Source organism: Mytilus galloprovincialis, chromosome 4 (genome assembly GCF_965363235.1).
Source record: "Mytilus galloprovincialis chromosome 4, xbMytGall1.hap1.1, whole genome shotgun sequence".
Classification (NCBI taxonomy): domain Eukaryota; kingdom Metazoa; phylum Mollusca; class Bivalvia; order Mytilida; family Mytilidae; genus Mytilus; species Mytilus galloprovincialis.
This window is the reverse complement of record NC_134841.1, coordinates 61,735,704-61,746,026: the sequence shown is the minus strand read 5'-3', so window position 1 is coordinate 61,746,026 and position 10,323 is coordinate 61,735,704.

The following is a 10,323-nucleotide window of genomic DNA, read 5'->3' as shown; positions in this document are numbered from 1 at the left end:
AATGACTAATATTTTTTCTGTCTATGAAGAAATAACATAAAAAATTGGTGCACTCTGAACAACGCGCGTAGCGGGTTATTTAACAGTGTGCACCACATTTTTATGTTATTTCGAATAGACAGAAAATATATTACATTCATTTCTTATAATTTAATTCTGAATTTCATTTTAAGCCGTCGAAAACTTGGAAAAAACGTTAACGACGTCACGGTCACATGATTAGATTATGTCTATGGGTTGATAACAAAATAACTGTAGCCAATCAGAAGACGCGTTACATCCAAAATTAAATTATACCGGTATAACAAGCGTGTTTATCCTTTGTAAATTTTTTTTTTTTTTTTTTTATTTTTTTAGTTTAAACATATTTATTTATAGTGGATTGGAAAACAAGTTATTGCAACTTATATTAATCCCTTTCCACTTTGCGGGTGCGAGTTCTGCCTTGTAAAGGCATTAGCCTACTCTTTTTCGAAATCTACAAGGATGTCTTTTACGCGCAGGAGATATGGCATGGGTCAGCCATTTATCGTCCTCTTCCGACAGACTAACATCGTTTCCTCAAGACCATACACGCACATGGTATCGAGGGAGAGTCGAAAATTCGGTCCCTGATATTTTCTCCCCAGAACGGGGATCGAACCAGGAACCCTTGTGTTAGTAGTCCGATGCACCAACCACTACATCACGTTTTTTATTAATTGGCTGATGTCTATTGCTAATCCGAAATAATGAGAAGCTTTATGACATGATGAAACTTATCAATATATGTAATAGGGGTAATACGACAGTTTTTGTATCTGCGCAGGGTCCGTTAAGCCTGAACCCACTTCCGGAACACATGAGATGACTCTCGTTTTTATATAGGTGGTTCGTGCTGTTTATTCTATAGTTTTCAATGTTGTAGACATATATACTCACCAAGAATTAATATAAAACCGAATAAGGGTGTATACGGTTTTACTGAAATTACTGGATGGAACACCTGCCTCATATCTATAAATATGTAATATTTATTTTAATACATTAAATCGATTTTTGTGAACCTTCTCTTTGACTTCATTAATGATTAATATCTATTAATTGCAAACGAAGAAACTTTTGTACAAGCTATTCTTTGTCTTTTCTAAGAAACATGAAAAAATAATGACGATAAGTAATAAAAAAGTATGGAACCTTTAAGCATTAATGATTATTAATTAACAGGACATATCAGGGTGTGAGAATAGACCCATACAGGCGGCTCTTACATGTATGATTGATCTTCTAGTTTCTAAGAATAAAAAAATGTCAATGATAAACAAACCTTTGCAAAACAAAGTTGATTTAGATATGTCTGTGTGCTAATAGAATTATTCCTTTATAAATAAGAATGGACCTTTTGGTATTACAATATAAAAAGTTAGCAGCACACTTTTGATACTGAAGTAAGGACCTGATAATTTTTGCCCGTTTATTAAATATTAAGAAAAATAAAGTAGGTGGCGGTAAGTCGTACAAAACGTTGACTGCAAAGTACCATGAAGCAGGTTTCTTGTGTCCTTATGCGTTTTAGGTAAGGAAATACCAAGCACCAAACTCGACGTAGGGACTTAACATAAAGTACTGTCGTTGTTTTAACTTCCATCTATTATAGGTAAGACACATTAGGGCCATTTACATTTATTTTTAGATTTAATTCAAAGTATCACAAATCCATGTATGTACTTTGAGATTCTTGCAATATAATGACCGGTAATATAATGACCTATTTCTGAAAAGGTTGCTAATTTACAAACGTATGAAGACAGATTTTGAGGCAAATTTAGAGCATTTAGAGTATTTTTCTCAAAATTTGTATAATAGTACATCCTTAACCAAAACCCAAACTATGTTGAAATAAAGCTAAACATTATTTTACGAATACAAAGAAATTCCTTTCGAATGAAGAGTCCTTCGATGCAAAAATTTATACAAACATGCACATCTTTTAATTCAATATCAAAATGACTCCAGTATCAACACATATAATTATCACTGTATAACATATTAATTACTTTAACATTCAAATTCAAGTAGGATTTGTCAACTTTAGATTTGATCCTTTGAGTGAAACCAATATTTAAGGGCATTAAAAACGGATACATTCTGTTTTGCATTTTCTAGTCTCATATCTCATTCAGTTGTCTGGGAAAAAGCATTTTGGCTATAGTCTTACTTTAGGACTATTAGGTTTTAATGATCTAAATGTTTTACTCTTTATTTGACTTTCTTTTTGTCTAGGGCTTACTTCTGGAAGTTATTCAAGAAACACGTTGTCTGCGCAATGCATTCTAATATATTCATATTCTTTCAAAGTTCGTATCTTAATTATTTATTTATGTATTCGCCAGTTAGATTTTTTCTTACATCCCCCTTTTTATGTAACACTGTTTAATATTTTGTGAATATTTGATTTTACACAATTCATATCAGCCGGATTAATTCAAGAAATCTTCAAGATGCAACTTAACGTAAAAAAGTGCATAATTTATCTTTTTTTCCGTAATGTCCTTCCGCTTGGTCAGATTATCACGTCGGTTTCGATATGTTGGTGAGAGCAACTTTATTGCAAAGCGGATGCATCATATGTGGTGATACACACTGGAATGGAGAGTTTGATTTATTTTTCGCTAATTGTGTAGTCATTTTATGACTAAATATCTGTTTTCCAATCCTGTAAGACGTAACCTTGTATGAACTACTATCATAAAAGATGAATATAAATGTGTTTGGTTATTGTTTCCACAAGAGTTTAAGATTTATTTGTATATAAAAACCGGAATATCTCATAAATGTGCATCAATCTATTTTACTTGTATATGTATCGAATTGAACGTTATTAAAAATTCTACAGTACAGTTATTCTCAGTTTGAAATTTTGAATTTTTCTTACTCATTGCCTGAGAAAAATGACTTTAATCAGTTAATATCTCAAGTGATACAAAAACATATATACATATCTATTTATAATAGTACATAGTACTAACAACTCTAATATTCTCGCAGTACAGAGTGGTTTCGACACTATCATGATTCCTATTTTAATATTGGCGCCATTTTTTTTTACACTTTTAGGAGTTTACATATATAAATATGACTTACAGAGAAAGTTATAAACAGACCATTCGTTAACTTATTGGAATTTTCTATAACAATTATAACAAAACGCCTCTTAAAGTGCTATTCAAAAGCAGGATAAAGTTTTTATATAGGACTCTTAGACTACATGCTAATTGATTTTTGGCCATGTTAAGAATACAGAAACAAGCAATTATAGATGATACTGCATTTAACCTCGATATACTGATATCTGTAAGGTTTAAAATAGTTTTTCATTGAAACACGCCGAGTAGTTAAAACCAGTGACCAAAGATGAAGTAATTTGAGAGAATGTATACTTTTACTTTTTTTACGAGTTTTTCTAATTTCTAAACACTTTATTCAATAACTTCTAAACTAAAAGGTAGTGAACAAGATAACACCGAGAAAACGAACGAGTGCTACGAAACTTTCCAATCTAATAGAATCGATGCATTCTCTATTACGAAAATATTTAAGAAAGAATGAGTCTACAAAGAAAAAAATAAAGAACGAACTATTTCTTTTAGACAATTTCGTTCGGATCGATAGTATTTTAAAAAGACATTAAATATTAATGATAATTACAAGAGCTTGAATTAAAATGTGAAAATACAAAAGAGGTGTAAAGAAAAAATGTGTACCAACAAGTTATTCTGGCATATCTATATATCATATGTATATAATTACATTTTATTACTTTTTTTTAACATTAAAAATGATACAGGGAGTTTATTTATTCATATTTAATTAAATTATAGTTAAATGAAGAAGAATTTCAAGCAAGTGCAATTTGAAATACGAAATAGCATTCCCTCCTGAATGGATTATCGACAGTAAAATAGTTTAGTAAATTGGTCCTCCATTAAATGCTCTTAAAACTATTAGAATATCTGTTCGTGAATATGTTGCTAAAAGGTAAAAGCCATTTTCTTTTAAACACTTAGTGATTCTACATTATAACATGAAAATGGGAAAACTATTTAAGTGAAGAAACTCACAAAACCATTTACTAGTAATAGAAAGGCACAGATGGATTTTTGCAGTAATGTGTGCACCAGTAATTAATGAGTTTTTTTTTTAATTCTCTTCTTTTTTGTGTTCTAATAAAAGCCAGGCTATAATGTCCATATTTAAATGTACAATATGGAATTTCATGTCCTCACAGACTGACAGTCGAGGACATGTATTCAAAACATTAACATTTCTATCTCAATATATTTTTTCTGTTCAGACAATGGTACAAATGTTTTTTCCCTTTTACGATTACTGTTTGATTATAAATCAAAATATCAAGCAAAAACATAATTTTGAGAGTAAAAATACGTTTGATTTTTATCAAAAATTATTTAGAGGAAAATCGCTTTATTATTTTATACATCTAACACGAACACTCAAATTTGGTTGTCGTCGCCGGCAGTTCTCTTACTTGAAGCATCACTTCTACTCTCTTCTATTCGTTAAAGAGTAGAGCACTGAAACGCTTTATTTAAAATAAGCTAGAGCGTGGCAAATATAACTTTCATTCGTCAAAGTTCACAATCGCAAACAACTTAAGAAAATATCGAGATATATTCAACAGTTGCTGTTATCATGCGAGCATAAAAAAAATCGAGGACTGAGAGTTCACAAGATGATTATTGGTTTAGATACTTTTGGAAAACCAGTTGAGACAGCTGATTTATATGTCAAAACTACATGTTTCCGTATTTTTTTTTTTTATCCTACTTAGAATTACCAAAAATGTTTTATCCTTTTCGATTGATTGTTCCGTTAATGATAGTAAATCATATTAAATAAGACATTCAGTCAGCATTTATACTAGGGCAATAAAAGATGACCAAGATAGGACAAAACTTTATTGATGTCAATTTTGAATGCATGATTCGACTCAGATGATAATAAAAATTTATGGCAGATATAAAATAAGTAAAATAAAAAACGAAACGAAACAATGCTTAAATAAATTGAAAACGCACGGATTCGGTGGCATAAAAGCTCTGCGTCGAGTTTTGTTATTTAAAATTACAGTTAAATTCACCGTAAGCAATTAAAAAATGTTTGCTTAGATATAGATATTGAACGTGTGTGAGCATATACAAACAAACCATCACCATGCAATCGAGTATTCTTTTTATCGATTTCAAAAGTTTTTATCGTAGATACTTCCAGATCCGTAGAAATTCCAACTCCCCGACAATGATGTCATGTTAAATTTCAGCATTTATATCTTATTACTAAATTGCGTATTATTTTGATGTTAGTTTCAATATAAATGACTCTTGGGATCTGTTTTTCGCGGGAAGGATTCCGCCTAATCTCACATTAAATGACCCTTATGAATTTCACGTCTGCTGTAGTGACAAAGTTTTCAACAGTCATGAACATTCAATTTCTATCACCAACCAAGCAAACGGGTTAAATGAGGTCATGCTGATTAGGAAATGCAATTTTATATTCATGGACAATTTTTTTTCCATATGCATAATATGAATTCATATTTTCGTTTACTGCGGTGAATCTTGAAAAGCTTAACAAGCCATTGCATTACAAACAATGAAAATACTATTGTGCTTTCAATGTTAATGGAAATTAAACAGATGATTAAAGATAATATGAAACCTATGAATGACAAAATTGACAAACTCAACAAAAACTTTGAAAATGAAACAAAAATGCTGAAAAACAAATTATACGAAAAAGACATATTAATAACAAACTTACAAAGCCAAATCCACGAGAGTCGGGACAGAATTGGTAAACTTCAAGCTGAAGTAAAGTTACAAGCACAACAGATAAAAGACAAAGACGACAACATTAATGAAAACGAAAAACAAAGGCAGCTTAACGACAAAATAATAAGCCGATTGGACGTTATAGACAATAAATTAAAGAAACAAAATGCAACAGAAAAAAAATCAACGAAAAATGACACATCGACAGACATTGTGTATATCAGCAAGCAACCGATAACAAGCGAAAATAACATTGTACTTCATGAAAGTAATTCAAATGATTGTGATAATTACACAGAAGACAACAAAATTTACACTGCGTCTAAAAATTACGTTGATTACTCTACACTAACAAATGACCTCCAATATGATGAAATGGTGCGACCAATAGAGACAAAAGTAACTGACAATGATACAGCTATATTCCGAGGTGTTGTTAGAAAACGAACAAAACGAATTGTTTTATACAATGTTATTGCCGACAAGCCATACGAACTAGTAAGTAGTGCTGTGAAAACGTATGCGGAACAGAAAGATGTACATATTACGTTTACGAAACTGCTTAAAAAGCGAGAAAGTAGGGGTAAATCTACTTATATAATGCGTGTGAATATAAATGAAGATGACTTTTTCAATAAAATTGAAACTGACAATCAGTTCTGGCCAAAAGGAATATACTGGAGGGATTACGTCCCCTACAACTCAAATACAAACAACAACAAACCAGACTCACAATGGGACTAATTAAACTAATATTTATACTTTTTGTAATACTTTTTGTAATTACTCATATGTTGCGGGTTTCGACATGGAATATGAGAGGTGCAATGTATGGTACCTCATACTTTCAGTCTGTTTTAAATGAATCAGATGTTTGTTTATTAACAGAACATTGGTTAAACGAAAACAATATTTCATTTTTGAGCACTTTTGCAGATAATTTTCATTTGATATACAGTATTGGAATTAATTGTAATAAAACAGTTAAAGGTTCTGGTGGAACGGCTATTTTAGTACGAAAATCATTAAATTTTAAAATACAAAATCTTAATATTATTAATGATAGAATGTGCGGAGTAAAACTTTGTTCAGATAAATATTATGACATTTGCCTAATATGTGTACTTTTACCCTCCACAAATTTTTCTTCGGAGGTTTATATGAATTATATTGATGAGTTATGTACATGCTATGACATGTATTCTGAAGATTGTACTACTATTGTAGGAGGTGACTGTAATATTGACTTAACTAGTATGTCTACAAGTGGTAAATTAACATGCTTTTCAAATTTTTTGAATGATAGAAATTTATGTCCTGCACCATTACTACAGGGCAGAGTCGGTCCTAAATATACTTTTAGAAGTAAAGATTTAACCAAAAGATCATTATTAGATTATATTTGTGTTCCTGAATATTTGTCAAATGATATTTTTACCTTAGAGGTTAAATCAAATTGTCCTTATGAAGTTTCTGATCATTATCCAGTCTTTGTACAGTTGAATATTGATCTGCTAAGTAGGACGTCAAACACATACAACATAAATAAAAAGACATTGAAATGGTCAAATGCAGATGATTTTGAACTCAAGATGTATCAAACTGAAATCGATAAACTTTTAAACTTTGAGACAAACTCTGATAATTTATCAAAAGGTGACGTTGATAGATTCTCCTCGCTTCTAATAAACGCTCTTCATATGGCGGCAAATTCTTGTATTCCAGTTGGAACATTCCGACCGTACTTAAAACCTTATTGGAAAAATCAAAATCTTAATAACTGTCATTTCGAGCAAAGAAATGCAAGACGTAAATGGATAAACAACAATAAAACAAGGGAAACAACTGATCTCAGCTATATCGAATATAAAAATAAAAAACGAGAATTTCGTAAGCGAAAACGAATCGCTGAAAAACTTTGGCAAGAGGAAAAATTCGAGGATATAAAACTTGCTGCTGAAATGGATATTGGCGAATTTTATCAACGAGTACGCCGTATGCGAAAAAGCGGTCCATCAACTACAAAGTTGTCATACAATGGTACTGAAGCTACAAACGATAGTAGTATATGTGAATTATGGGGTGAATATTTTCGCGATCTATACTCTGAGCAACCAACTGAATGTTTTAATGAAACTTTTTTCCATGAAATTACGTCAAAAGTGCAAACATACTTTGAAAATAGTGATAAAGCATCTATTCCAGAACTTGAAAAAGAAATTACCTTAGAAGAAATTCGGGAACAAATAAATACTTTAAAGTGTGGGAAAGCACCGGGCCCGGATCGTATTACTAACGAACATATACTATATGGCGGTGATCAAGTGATTAAATGTTTGTGTACACTTTTCAATATGATCTTGAAAACTGAATATCTACCTGTTTGTTTTAGACATGGCATTATTATTCCGCTGTATAAAGGGAGTAATAAAGATAAAACTAATCCCAACAGTTACAGAGCTGTGACATTAACATCCGTTTTAGGAAAACTTTTAGAAAAGATATTTTTGTGTCGTATTCAAAATGTGTTGGAAAATATAAACAATGTCGTACCTCATGGCTTACAATTTGGTTTCGTAAAGGAACATGGATCAATTCCTGCTATTTATACATTAAAAGAATCAATAAGATACTATATCGAACGTTGCTCTTATGTTTTTTCAATATTCTTAGATAACGAAAAGGCCTTTGATCGTATTTGGCAAGACGGACTTTTGTTTAAATTATGGAATGCTGGAATTACCGGCAAAATTTGGAAAATAATACATATGTCATTTAAGACAGCAACTGCACATGTACAATATAACCGTTTAAATAGTCAGGTGTTTCCTATAAAACAAGGTGTAGGACAAGGTCGAGTTATGTCAGCGTGGCTATTTGCTTTATTCATCAACGATTTAATCACTCAACTATTGGAAACAAACTGTGGGTTGATGATTGGACATATACATATACCTACAATTTTACTAGCGGACGACACCACTTTACTAAGTGGCACGAAATCTGGTTTACAACAAATGTTGAATGTTGTTAATAAATATGCATATACATGGCGGTTGAAATACAACGCAACTAAGAGCACTCACCTTCTATTCAAACCAGCAAAAACTACTATAAAACATAATGAGTCCAAGTATGAGTTTTGTCTGGGTGAAACAAAGGTCCCTATGAAGCAAAGTATTATTTATGCTGGAACTTTGATTGATAGTAATATGAAATCATACGATCGTACTGATAAGGCGTGTAAAAAGATGAAAATGAATCTTCATTCTCTATACAGTATTGGACTTAATCGGAGTGGCATGAACTCAATTACAAATACCACTATTTGGAAACGTATTGTGTTACCAACTGCACTTTACTCGTGTGAGCTTTGGGGAACGTTAACATTTGCTGAAACCAAAATGTTAGAGCAAACACAACGATACTTCGTACGATGGATGACTTGTATATCCCGGATAAAAAACTATGGTCCAAAATTGTGAATCAATCAATTGAAATCCGTGAAGAAAATATTTGGAAAGCATCTATACAGTGTCGACCAGAACTTTGTCGTTACTACAAAATTCAAAACAAATTAACTATTCACAGACTTTTACGTCTTGCCGTTGTCTATCCGCATTTGAATTATAAACTATTAGTCATAGTAAAACTTGGCTCAATAGCAATAAAGGATGGCCAGTGCTCTTTGTGCGGTTGTTATTCTACAGATGTCGTTCAACACTTAATGTTATATTGTGAAAAACTTTTGGATGCAAGAAATAGCATGTTTTACGGAATAGTTGATGTTTTACCAGTCCAGGAATCTGTACGCTTTTTTCAGCAAACTGATAGCGATATAATCGTAACCTTACTTGGTGGTATTACAGATTTTATGCAATCTGTGAACTCTGACAACTGGGGAAACATGATGTGTTGCTTGGCAGATCATATATTTCATCTGTACGATAAATTTAAAGTCGAATTATCTGAGCATAGGTTTAATTTTGGACACTGAAATATCTTAACTAAACAAATGTAGCATATAGATATACATATATATTAGTAACATTGTTTTTTTTTTTTGTGTTTGTTTGTGTGTGCTTCAATTGTAGTCTGTAATTATATGTTGTTCATTACTTGTAATTAGTATATTTGTGTTATAAAATGTAAATCTTCAGTATAATGGAGGAAATAAAGAGAATCAATCAATCAATCAATCAATCAAAAGTTATGTCAATGTTGAAATCTAAGACATTAAAATCAAAAGATATGTCAATGTTGAACTCTATTAAAATAGGAGCAAAATTTCAATTGTTTTTTTTTTTTTGTTGTTGCTTGATTGTATTCAACAATGATATAACATCTCAAATAGTTCAACTAGCTTTTTGTCTTTTTGACTTATACCTTTGAAATTGAAATAGATTTTAACTCTTTTATGTGCCAATTATTGAATGATGTTTAATAATAGTTTTGGTGCAAAGCTGGAGCTTTACGTCGGCAATCATCT